Source organism: Chionomys nivalis, chromosome 3 (assembly GCF_950005125.1).
Source record: "Chionomys nivalis chromosome 3, mChiNiv1.1, whole genome shotgun sequence".
Lineage (NCBI taxonomy): Eukaryota > Metazoa > Chordata > Mammalia > Rodentia > Cricetidae > Chionomys > Chionomys nivalis.
Genome location: NC_080088.1, coordinates 121,885,440 through 121,898,596, shown reverse-complemented (window position 1 = coordinate 121,898,596; position 13,157 = coordinate 121,885,440). Strand labels below are relative to the sequence as shown.

The window sequence follows — 13,157 nt, the reverse complement described above, 5'->3', positions numbered from 1 at the left end:
GCCCTCCTTTGCTGTTCCAAAGTAAGTGAACTGCATCCTCCAGGGTCAAGAGGTCCTCACACAGCCGGGCCACACCTGCAGCACCAGTCACAGAAATACCTGCTCTCACTCCGGTCGGGAGAGCCAGTCCACTTCTGGCCCTCAGTTTCCACATTATCCACCACATCATGGGCTACTGCAGGGAGCAGGAGAGCTGCAGTACACTGGGCAGATGCATCTCTGGGCCCTAGGTAACCCCACGGGTACAGCTGGATGGCAGGGGTTCAGAGAGTAGTGTGGAGGCTAGAGAGGCAGCCTCTGTGGAGGACAGGTGATCAGTGTCATCGTAAGCCTGAGGAATGGTGATCTGGAGGTGACCTGGCATAATAAGGACTACTAGCAGCTGCCAAGGTGAAGATGCGTTCCATCTTTATTTGGTTCTAAAATAAAATAACAATAACCCTGGGTGGAGGGAGGAAAAGCCACTTCCCAAGTCCTTCAAGAAGAGTCCAGAGGAATCTTCCAGGCTGGCCCAAGAGCAGTGCCTGGCAGGCCGCAGTGCCAACCTGCCTCTGGGCAGGAGTCTTGTTCTTTGGAACACTCATGGTTCTTCCATCAGGCCCCTCCAGGCCCCGAGTGGCTGACAGAGGAACCTTTGTCCCCCTCTCTGCTCCCTAGCAGTCCTGCCAAGAATCCTGGCTGTGACTTCTCTGTTGGTTCAGGTTTCCAAGGCCTCTTAGGTCTGGAGCCAGGAATGAAAACCCTTGAAACACTGAGACCCTCACTGCCTGTCCCTCACACTCCCCCACCTCTCACTCATCCTCATCCTCCCCAAAGCCCTGATGACCCCCTCAGGAGAGAAAACTGAAGCTCAGGAGGGTCAAGCAAGCTGCCCAACAACACACAACTAAAAGAGGAAGAAGCCAGGAATGGATCCGCAAAGCTGGATTCAGCACGTAGCGATAACAGCCACGACTCGGAAGCCCAGCCTTCGGGCCAAAGGCCAGTTTTGCTGTGTAGCCCCTGGGAGAGCTTGGGTTCTGTGTCAGTGTCCCCAAGTGAAGCAGTGACAGCACGTGCTTCACAGGGTGGGTACTAGGATATAAGAGGGGGAAAACAGACCCCAGAACAACAGTGCCCAGCCCATGGTGGGGCCCCAGAAAAGCCATTAGCATCTGTGCTATTGCACGTGTGGCATGCACCCCTGCACATGTCCATGAGGAGGCGTGAGCAGAACCCCGGGGTTCTTCTTCTATCACCTCCCACCTTTTTCCTTGTGAAGAGGGTCTCACCAAATCAGAAGGTCACTGGTTTGTATAGTCAGGGCTGGCCAGTGCACACTCAGGACCCACCCGTCTCTGCCCCCCAGTCCTGGACTCACAGGCACAGCAACCACGCCCGGCTTCATACATGGATGCTGGGTATGTGAACTCGGACTCTCGTGTTTGCAGAAGGAGCATTCTCACCCACCGAGCCATCTCCCGGACCCATCACTGCTACCGTCGAACAGGGTTCTGGGTCTCACTGCTCTGTGCCTTGGCTAAGGGTGAGCACCCAAAATCTCCTCTCCTGCCATTCACCAACCTCAACATGGAGTAATCAGCCACAGAAATACCCTAAGACATTCTCTCACACACTGAGCTAGGTGGGTGAGAGAGGAGCCTAGAGCACGAATTTAGGGGAGAAGGGTACCCCCAAACTCCCTAATCAAGCATATTGATTTCTTGCACAGCTTTAAATTTTAGAGAAAAAAAATCACAGTGGAAAAGGGACCCACTTTTAAATAAAAATGAGCTCCTCCTGACCAGGACCCTGAGACAAACCCTCAACACATGGAGGCCATCCAAACCTCACCTCATCCAAGACGGTGTCTGAGCCACGGTCCTCGGTAGAACTTCCAAGAACGTTCTTTTACTTATTTCTGTCCCTTATCAGGCTCCTAGCTCTTCAGGGAAGGATTCTTCGTTGTCCAGGAAGCTGATCTCATCTGCCCTGCCACAGACCTGAGGTGACAGATACAAACAGATCCTGCCAAAGTAACACCTTTGTGAGCATTGCGGTTAAGCTCTGCGGCTTCGAACTCTGACTCAGGCCAATCTCTCGCTGTGTGTCTCGGGCAAGTCACCTAACCTCTCTATTGTGTCCCTATTTCCTTGGTGTGGTGGGGGTGCGGCAAGAGGAAGGTTTGTTACCTGCTGGGGACTCCCTCAGACCACAGAACACAATTCTCCTTCAAGTTTCTCATCAGCTGCATGACAGGAGCCCAACCTCAGTCTCCACCTCCCTCTAGAGCTGGCCCAAAGGCTTACAGAGGCCTCAAGTTATTTTCCATTTATTTTACAAATGGGAGTTACTTGTTTGTTTTTGGAGGTGGGCTCTTACTGTCAAGCTCTGGTGACCTAAAACTCCCCATGCTCCTGCCTCAGCTCCTGAGTGCTGGGATGACATGATTGGATCATCATGTGCAGCCTAAAAGCCGCATTTATGTTGAAAACACACAGACTTGTGTTGAAGAATGCAAACTCCTAAGCTGTCCAATGCATGCCCACAAGCACGCACGCACACACACACACTCTTAAAATAATGTCACATATTTTCAAAATAAAACACCACAAGCCCTCACAAGAATTGTGGTTAAGGTTTATTCTTCCCCGAGGGAGAAAGAAGGCCTCAGGGATGTCCCAGATCTTATTCCCTGAGGGCCCCTCTGCTGTCAGTCTCGCTTGCTTGCTCACCCTTTTGGTATCTACAGAGCACCAGGATGTGGTGGACACAGGGTGAGGTTGCTGGGCGTGTGGACTAGGCAGCAGGCACACTCCCTCCCACAGTGTGGTAGCTGGGTCTCACCAGTCAGCTCCTGAGGGGAGGGACCACCCAGACCCCTTCCTCTGAGACCAGACATGAGCCTGGGGGAAGGAAGGGAGGCAGAGGGAGAGCAAAAGGCAATAGGTGCCCGTGGGGGTCACCAAGACAGATGACACACACATTCCACACTTCTGCATATTGCTCTGGGGAAGCAACACAGAACCCTAGCCTTAAGGTGCTGGGATCTAGAGGAGTCCCTAGTTTCTGCACACAACAGCCCAAGGAAACAAGCAGTTGCTACCCTCCCCAGGGGTAAACCAGATGGCCATACTGGTGGTTGCAGAAACATCTAGAGAGTCAGCCACCTGCTGTTTTACCAGGGTTCTTCAGTCACCTAATAGCACAGGGATACTACCCCAACTTCTAGAAAACTCTCCTTTTGAAAGGGGGTTCAGTTTGCCTACCACATCCTGTCTAACCAAACCCATGAGGCTAAGGATCAGCCAGTAACAAAGATGCAAACAACAATGTCAAGCTAGCACCAAGACTAAGCACTTCTGAGTAATCAAAGCAAGCACTCAGAGGCAGCAGCCTGCATCCCTACCCATGTGATTAGCCTAATTCCCACTGCCCAGTTCCAACCTCTTTGAATGAGCTATATAAACTAAAATTAACTCATTCGTTAATATTTTGAAGGATTTTTCCTGATAAGTCACCCCAAACTATTGTCACAGCTCATTTCTCACATCGGGACATGGAGGCTGTGTCACTAGGACACTGCCTCGCTCCATTCCATCCATCTTGTCGCACACGGTGGAACGGGCTCCCTCCCATTTCCCGTGAGTGTGTGGTAAAGACATTGCAGGAACAGTCTGCGGTGGTCAGTCCCAAAGTGGACTGGGTAGGCCTCGAGGCAGCTGTCCCTCAAGACAGCACTGGAAAGATTGACTCCCTCTTCTCCATGACCCGGCTCCTCGGAGTCTGCGCCTGTCATGAAGGAGACCGAAAGTGCCCACATACCCTCAAGAGCGATTCCTTCTGTGGTTTGGTCTCCTTCCCTTCCACAGAACCCTGTGATGCCAGCCAGGCCTGCTGGACACAGCGTGTGTGGCAGAGTATTGCCCCTGCTGGGAAGGAATCACCAAACACGACAGGCAGGTCAGGGCTCACACCCGAAAACCCCTAACACCATCTCAGCACCTCCCACCTCTGTGCCTGTGTCCCCTCAACACACACATCCTGCAGTTCCCCAGCCAGAGCAGATGGTCTGGTTTATGGTCCAACAACCCAGCACATAAAGCCCCAGACTTCAAATTTTAAACTCAGTTAGTTCTGGTTGTCTGGAATCTTCCATTTCCACAACTTCAAATGTAAGCACCGAGTTTGAAGAGGGTGGGTATACCATGCTGGTAAAATGGAGCATGTCAGGCCACCCAGAAAACTGGGTGGGGCCTTCAAGGCCCTGCAGAGCCTGCAGCCTCCCCCTGCTCCCTGCTCTCTTTACTACACACCCCAGAGCCATTAGTCTTCCACTCCCCATCCACGCTCCCCCTCTCTCCTGTTCCTGCCAGCTTCCCTTCAGGCAACTTGAAGCCAGATTGTGCTTTGAACCCAGCTCAGAGACGGGCTTCCTGTCTGGGGACTGGTTTCCTGCCATTCCTGTGAAAGCCATCTCCCCTTTGCTCCTACAACCCTTGGCCACTAATTGTCTCCGGCCAACACCAGTGTGGATGTGGCTAACAATTTGTTCTTGGTCAAAAAAGCCTTGGCGAATGGGCAGATGGTGTTCCCATCCCAGGAGTGGTGTGCTCCAAGCTTCCCGCTCTGTCTCTTCTCAGTTGTCTTCCTGAGAGGCTAGGAGCTCCTTAGGCAGGACGGGCTCCTCCCAAATTCCCTGCCATGAGCGTATAGACGCCCAAGAGTGAAGGCTGCCTCTCGGCTCACCCACAACCTCCCTGCTTCATTTTTCCCACCTGAAAAATGGGATTGTCAATGAATTTGGGTAGTATAGTGGCCAACTGAGTGGTGTCTGTAATTCCAGTTACTCAGGAGGCTAAGGCAGGGGCATCTCAAGTTCCAGACCTATCTGGCCTAGAAAATGAGTTCAAGGGCCAGCCTGGGCAACTTAGTGAGACCTTCTAGGCCTCTCACCCACCCTCTCCCATCCCCTAGAGGAGGGGAAAGAGAAAAGAGAAACCAGGGCTGAGGCTGAGGTCTGGCTCAGAGTTAGGGCAACTGCATTACATGTGAGACTCCCTGGGGTCCATTCCTTTGGTGGGGGATGGGCAGGGTCAAGGAGACAGCCTCACTGCCTAGCAGCCAATGCTCTTATACTGAGGGGGCTGAGACTGAGAACCTGAGATCCGGCAGAGGACAAGCCTGATTGGGCAGCTGGTTACCGCCTCAGTTGGCACATGTGACCTCACTGACAAATCTACCAGCAAACCTGACTGCATCTTACCACCACCTCTTCCACAAGAGCACAGTTACCTGGAGTCAGCAGCTCCTACCCACTAAAGCAGGGACCCGAACCCACCTCCGTGCCAGAGTCCAGAGCTGAGACCAGACCTGCCCTCTCCTTATGCCTGCCTCAGCCCCACCCACATTGGTGCTCTTTGCACCCTGCTGTGCTCCTCAGAGAAATGGCTCAGAACTCTTACCATTTGGGTTGCCCTCAGGGTAGCCTGTAATGATAGGCAGTCTCTCAAAGGTGCCCACATCCTGGTCCCCAGAATCGGCACACCTGTTCTTAGATACCAGAAAGTCACTTGACAGTTATGACTTCGGGGTGGTGTTAGGAAGTCATCTTTTTGTACACTGTGAAGATGTGTCTTTGCCCAGGCGACATCTGATTGGTTTAACCAAAGAGCTGACTGACTGGTAGTGAGGCAGGAGGTATAGGCAGGACAGCAGGACTGCAGACACTGGGAGGGAGAAGCGTGGGGTCTCAGGAGTTTCGAGAGATGCAGAGAGTAGCAAGATGAATGTGTCACATTGAAAGACAGTATTACCATGTGGCTGATGGTAGCTAAAGAAATATGGGTTAATTTAAAATGTAAGAGTTAGCTAGTAATAAGCCTGAGCTATCGGCTGAGCATTTACAATTAATATTAAGTCTCTGAGTGGTTATTTGGGAGCAGTTGCTGAAACACAGAGAAGCTCCACATACAGGGTAGCCAGGTGTGATCTCAAAGCTGATCCACTTGCTACCGGCTGGTTAGACTAACTGTTAACTTGATATAACTTAGAATCGCCTGGGAAAAGACTTTGAGGTTTTTTTTTTTTTTTTCATTCATTTTAGATTTTTAATTACAAGTGCATGTACAGCACCTCCCAAGGCCAGAGGTGCTGGATCACACAGGGGCTGGAGTTACATTACAGGTGGCTACAAGCCATCCACTGTGAGTTCTGGGAATTATATGAGGTCCTCAGAGAGAGCAGGATGCATACTTAACTGGTGAGCCTGAGAAGAAAATCTTCATGAGGAATTATTTAGGCTAGGCTGACCTGTGAGCCTGTCTATGGACCACTGTCCTGGGCCCGTGGTTGTGTCTGTGGGCCACTGTCGTGGGCCTGTGATTGTGTCTGTGGGCCACTGTCGTGGGCCTGTGATTGTGTCTGTGGGCCACTGTCGTGGGCCTGTGGTTGTGTCTGTGGGCCACTGTCGTGGGTCTGTGATTGTGTCTGTGGGCCACTGTCCTGGGCCTGTGGTTTTGTCTGTGGGCCACTGTCCTGGGCCTGTGGTTGTGTCTGTGGGCCACTGTCGTGGGCCTGTGATTGTGTCTGTGGGCCACTGTCCTGGGCCTGTGGTTGTGTCTGTGGGCCACTGTCCTGGGCCTGTGACTGTGTCTGTGGGCCACTGTCCTGGGCCTGGGGTTGTGTCTGTGGGCCACTGTCCTGGGCCTGGGGTTGTGTCTGTGGGCCACTGTCCTGGGCCTGGGGTTGTGTCTGTGGGCCACTGTCCTGGGCCTGGGGTTGTGTCTGTGGGCCACTGTCCTGGGCCTGGGGTTGTGTCTGTGGGCCACTGTCCTGACTGTTAATTAACCCAGCCCGTTGTGAGAATGTGTAAGCAGCGAGGACAGCTTTACTCTTCACTGCTGGCAGTGGCTGGGATGTGACCAGCTTGCATGAGTCCCTGCCTTGACTTCCCCTCGGTGGTGGACTGTAACCTAGAACCGTGAATCGAATAAATCCTTTCTTCTCCTAAGTTGCTTTTGGCCAGGGAAAACTAGGAGGGCACCCAAACCCCTCCCTCTCTCATGGAGGGACTCGGACCCTGGAGACAGTTCTGACAAGTTCACGCAACAGGGGTGAGCATCTGTCCTTAACCACGACCCTGGGCCGCTCACTGAGCGTGGACTACAGACCAAAGAGCAGGGCAACCTAAGCAACTCTGAGAGGAAGAAACTGAGGCCAGGGAGCTGAGCCGGAACACAGGCCTGCAATGTAGGGCCTGCGATCACCATCCCTTAGCAGCCTCTCCTCATGCGCTCACTGCCTCTGTCATCCTTGAGCCCCAGGGGAACACTGGGTGTGCCCAGCCATTCTATGCATTGATTTCCCTGACCACCCACCTCCTTGCACAAGAACTACCCCATCACCAGCCTGGGCTGAGAACTCAGAACCTATACCCCCTAGAAAGCAGAAGTGATTCTGAGCCCTGCTGACTCAGCTGTGGGTACTTCCAGCATTTCCAAAGCATGTGGAGAGGACACCCAGGCACCCCCACCAGAGCTCAGGCAGAGGTCCCAGGCTGGAGTCAAAGACTGCTCAGATTTGCCCAAGCGCATTTCCAAGTCCGGGCTTCCTCAGAGAGGCACACAATGTACTCAGCCCTCTGTGCATATCGGAGTATCTGGTCCCACAATCGGGATGAGGAGGTCAAGGGTACCAGAACCTGTGGGTCCTGTGGAACACACGCCAACCCCATCAAGAGCCTCTGGAATGTCACCTAGCCAATCAGCACCTCACTTCAATGGGAGGCAGGAGACTACCTCACAGAGGTTCTCAGGAGGAAGAATCTAGCCAGGCCATCAGACACCTTCACATTTTCCCATCTACCACTGGGCGCACCAGAATACCACCAATGGGAGCGTGGAGCTGCCAGTTGAGTCACTGACTCCCTAGGGCAAAGATTCTTCCCATCCCAGGCACTTGGGTAACCGATGCAGAAGAATTGTTTGAGCCCAGAAGTATAGAAATGGCCTGGGAAACATGGTAAGACTCATGGATAAAATATTAAAGAAAAAAAAAGGTCTCAGAGAGAGAACCAGAAGATAAAAAGAGCTGGCTGCCTTGTGCTGTCTCTTACGTGTTTGGGGCAGTAAATGTGCTTGGGTCTATTTGTTCCTGAAGCACACACAAACTTATACAGCACAATCGCCTCCTGCCGGGAATGCAGTGATGGCCAGACAATGGGAATGCCTCTCTTGTGATCACACAGGTCCAGCAAACATCTGGAACACACATCTCTTGATACCCATGGGATTTGCAGCCTACCCTGCAGAGCCATGGGGCCTCTTTAGTGGTCCGCCCTTCTGTTTGTGGAGAAACTGTGTTTTTATTGGTTTTCAGTTTGTTTCTTCCCATCTGCTTTACTTCAATAAGCGAATTTTGTCACTTAAAGTAACTGCAAAGTCCCCACCCAGGGGGAACGGGTCCGATCAGACACGCTGTGTCCCATAAGGCAGTTTCAGTTCTCCACACAGCCTCCTGGCCTCAGCTGCTGACACAGAGTGTGTGGCTCCATGGAGGTCTGTGGAGATTTGCTTAGAAAGGGAAAAGAAACTCAAACGCACAGCAAAGCATCAAAAACCTGGGCAGAAAGCGAAACAGGAAAACATTCGAGTGTTCCTGTCAGCCTTGCTCAAGTACGAAGGGCATCGAAGTCTCCGAGGCGCCCGTTTGACACAGACGCCCTAGGCTCCCCCTCAGAGAGTCTGACTCACAGATGCTGGAGCTCTAAGAAACATCCATGAGGGCTGGGGAGGCGGCTCAGAGGGTGAGAAAGCTCGCTCTGCAAGCTTAAAATTCTGAGTTCAAATCTCTGGAACTCACGTTAATCCAGACATGACTGTGTGTGTCTGTAACTCCAGTATTGTGGGGGACAAAGACATGTATATTCTGGAAGCTTGATGTCCAGCCCGTCTAGCAAAACAGTGAGCTGCCAGTTAAGTTACAGGCCCTGTCTCACAGCAGGACAGTGGACAGTGATAGAGGAGGACATCCAGCACTTGTACTGGCCTCCCTCTCTCTCTCTTTCTCGAACACGCAGGCATGTGTATGCGCACACACGCACACATACCATACTGGCCCCTCTCTCTTTTTCTCTCACACGCGGGCATGTGTGTGTGCATATAAAGTAATAATATTCAGAGCCTAGGGGATCATCATCTGCTAAGCATTGCCGGGTCCTGTCATTTAACCTTTGTGACAATTTCACAGGGTGGCTCCTCTTCGGAACACCGTTTTACAGAAGTGGAATCTGAGGCATAAACCCACCTCTGTAGCGTGGAGCCCTATGAAATCTGTGGCAGTCTATGCTTGGACCTTCCGAGGCCTCGGATTTCTAATCGGCAAACTGGGGTGTTACTAGAGCCCTCATCATGTGGCCATGGTGGAGTATAGAAAGCCAACTCAAGCTGTCCTTCATAATCAAACATCTAAGAGACGGGTCTACAGTCCATTGTCCCAGCCCACTCTGCAGACGGTGAAACTTCTCCATGGACCCAGGGGACTCTGTCTTGTGCATAAACTCCTATGCAGAGGATGGAGGACCCAGAAGACATAACACTGAACTGTGGTCTAGGGACTCCCAGGTTGCTAAGAGACAGACAAGATGATTGACAGTGGGGGAGGGGCTGTGATGGGGGAGGGAGATCAGTGGGGGAGAGGTGTAGAGACTTCTCCACCAGCAAAAGGGTTGAGTTTAATAGAAAGAGGCCCCATGTGGGGTTCATCTACTCAAAGAGTCGGGGGGAGTCCAGAGTCACCACCCCTGCCTCTCGGAGACTGTCACCTCACAGGTTTAAGCCAAACCCTTCGAAAGAGAATGCTGAGTCAACCCCTTCCACAGTCTGACCCGACCAGGCACACCACAGCAGCAAGGCACAGAGCCGATTTTGCCTTTCTCTTGACAGAAGCAAGAACCACAGATCCTCTTGGAAAGGGGAAGGAGAGGGAAGCAAAGGGGAATTGGGGCTTTCTTAAGACACTGAGCAAACACAAGAGCTCCTCCACTACTTCCTCACTGTGTGACCTCAGACCTGAAACCTGCCCTTTCTGAGCCACAGACATGCACGGGACATCAAACTCTCCAGGCCGCTCCTGGGTGGCTGTAGGCGGTGATTTCTGTACCAGAGATCCCTCGCTGTAAACGCCTCAGGATGGAAGCAGAGGCAGTGCGATGCTTTCAGGCAGAACTTGGCCAAACGGCTCCTGTCTTCCATACACAAATAACTTTTAGATATCAATAAGAAAATATGAACATGGTGGGGAGGAGGGAGGCTCACACAAGCGAGTCAGAGATAACGAGTCTATTTTCTACAGACCCACTATAGAAAATCAGGGAGATGCTCAGTGCTTGAGAGATGGCCTGTTCTGCCAGCACAGAACATAAAAAGCTAGATGTGGTGGTACATACATGTAAGGCCAGTGCTAGGGAGGCGGAAGCAGGAGGATCCACAGGGCTCCCAGGCTAGCCAGCCTAGCCTAACCAACAAGCCCAGGATCCCAGTGAGAGACGCCCCATTAAAAAGTAAAGAGGCACAAGCAGAGGCATCTCAGGTAGAAGGCAGATAGCCATGGGGGCCTCCAAGGCTACTGAACCCCATATCACACCATAGGGAGTGTCAGCAGGCAGAAACTGTCACGGTCAAACAGTCACATATCTCAAAAGGGGCGGGAGAGATGGCTCAGCAGTTGAGAGCACTGGCTGTTCTTCCAGAGGACTCAGGTTCGATTCCCAGCCACCCACATGGCAGCTCACAACTGTCTGTAACTCCAGTTCCAGGGGAAACTGATGCCCCCCTAGTCTCCTCAGGCACCTGCACCTATACACACAAACTCACATAGAGACTGCCACATGTAGACATCAATAAAAATAAAATAAATCTTTTTTTTTTTTGAGACAGGGTGTCACTAGGTATCTCTGGCTATCCTGGGAGCTCTGTAGAGCAGGCTGGCCTTTAACTCACAGAGTTCCGCCTGCCTCTGCCTCCCAAGTGCTGGGATTGAAGGTGTGTGTCACCATGCCCGGTGCAAACCTATTATTTTTAAAGTAGCATAGGGAGATGGCTCTTTGGGTAAAAACATTTGCTGTGCAAGCATTAGGGCCTGAGTTCAAATCCCCATCACCTGTACAAAAAGCTGGGAATGACCACATGTGCCTGTAACCCCAGCATTGGAGGACAGAGACAAGTTGATGGCTGGAGTTCCCTGGTGGCCAGGCTACCTAAACCGGCCAGCCTCTGAGTCTGTGAGAGACATTGCCTCAAGGACCCCACGTTCTCCTCTCTCTGCATGCACATCTGGACGGGGGGAGGGGGGAAGAGAGAGAGACAGAGAAAGAGAGACAGAGTGGCATCTCCACCTATGGAGTTGTATCCACAGGACAAGTACACAAAGCATAACTATTCCATAAAGCGTCCATTGAGAAGCTGCTCGCTCGTCTTGCTCGTAATAATAAAAACAAAATGAGAAGTAAACCCAACAGCAGTTACATGCGTCCCAGGAAAACCTTTTCTTCCCCCGGAGAACACGGAGAACCTGTAGGAGATTGCCTCTGGTTAGGCACAAGTTGGCTTCCAGCGGGTTTCGGGACAGGATGGACCCGCGACGGCTACGCTGGTTTTCACAAGCACCAGCATCGCTCTTCAGATCTGACTCAACCCTGGGAACCTTGACACGCACCTCTTTAGAAGCGCTCAGGTCCCCGCCGGTGCGCCCCTTCCCGCCCTCTGCAGGTCTGAACGCCAAGCGCCGCGGTACCTTCTCCCCAGTCTCCCCTGTGGTTCCTGTGGCTTCAGGCTTCCTTCTCCTGGTCACACAGTTGTGCTGGTAAGGGCTGTTTGCTTGGAACCGTTTTTCCTATTCACGCAAAATTTCCTCTGAGCCCCGCGGAGCACAGTCCCCAGGCACATCCTAAGAGTCACACTCTGTCCAGAGTTCTGTGCGGAACAGGGACAGAACTCAGCTAGACAAACAGCTGGAGCCGGGAGAGGAGGGAGGAGCAGGAAACGGCGAGCAGAGGGCGGGGGCGCCAGCTGTGTGGTGTGGGGGCGCTAGAGGAGACCGAGCCTGCCAGCCAAGCTGCGCTCCTGGGTGGTAGCAGCCCACTAGGGATGACCCGCCCCTTGGCTGGGAGCTGCAAATGGAGCCTTGAAACCAGGCTGCTGGGGTTGGGGGTAAATCCTGAAGACCTGCCCCCCTCTAAGATCTGTCTCAAACTCCAGGCCCTCGCATCTGCTGTTCCTAGTTCGAGTGCTATTCCTGTCCCTGTTGTGGCCAGATGACTTCCAGGTCCTTCTTCGAGGCTGATTCCTCACCCAAGGAAGCCTCTGCCGGCTAACAACAGACTGCCCTGGGTTCCCACGTCACAGCAGGCACTGACCATGCTGGGCCACCCGCTAGGTGTCTCATGTTCAGACTGGGAACTCCCTGAGCAACTTTCGTCCCTAGTCTGTCCCAAGCACCTAATATTGCCTGGTTTTTTGGTTACATCATCACCACCAGCAGCAGCATTATTGAAGCAGCCAAGAACCAGGCAGGGTACTGGGCACTCAGTGCTGACCTTCACAGTGCTAGACACTCAGTACTTGATCCTCCTCACAGCAGCGCTGGCAGACAGGTATTTTTTATTATTCTTGTTTATTATACTTGTTTCTTGGTGAGTCTTTTACTTGACACCACCCAGCCAGCGAACAGCAGAGCTGCAGTCCAATCAGGCTGATCCCAGTCCTTGGTCTCCAGATGACATAGCAATCTTTGGTGTGTGTGACCCACAGTAAGTGCTTCCATTAAGAACGTAGCTAGATGCTGGGCGGTGGTGGCGCACGCCTATAATCCCGGCACTCGGGAGGCAGAGGCAGGCGGATCTCTGGGAGTTCGAGGCCAGCCTGGAATGTGGCTAGAACGGCTCACCCATGGCTGACGAGGATGCTAAGACCATCAACAGGAAGTTGTGCCCAGGCAGCCAGGTTGGGTCTGACGGCTGGGACGGAGCTGAAGTTCCTCGGGGTCTGAAGTCATGCTGCCTAAAACTGCTTAGAGATGAGGAGAGGGGACAGAAAGGAAGGGGGAAGAAAACAGGGAAAGGAAATAGAGAAAGAGGAGGAGAAAGATGAAGAGAAAGGAATAAGATAGGAAGAAAGGGG

At 52.5% G+C, this 13,157-nt stretch overlaps 1 protein-coding gene across 3 annotated transcripts in view; it reads right to left on the bottom strand.

Annotated features, from left to right (window-relative positions):
- Cmklr1 (chemerin chemokine-like receptor 1) overlaps positions 1-11,953 on the bottom strand; it is a 34,886-nt gene extending 22,933 nt beyond the window's left edge. Inside the window, exon 1 of one of the 3 annotated variants that reach the window (XM_057764930.1) lies at positions 11,695-11,953. The gene's annotated coding sequence lies outside the window, so the exon portion shown is untranslated. Of the gene's footprint in view, positions 1-1,833; positions 1,941-11,694 lie in introns of those variants that run through there. The other 2 variants (XM_057764931.1, XM_057764932.1) reach the window with 2 other exon arrangements.
- Positions 11,954-13,157: the final 1,204 nt, after the last annotated feature.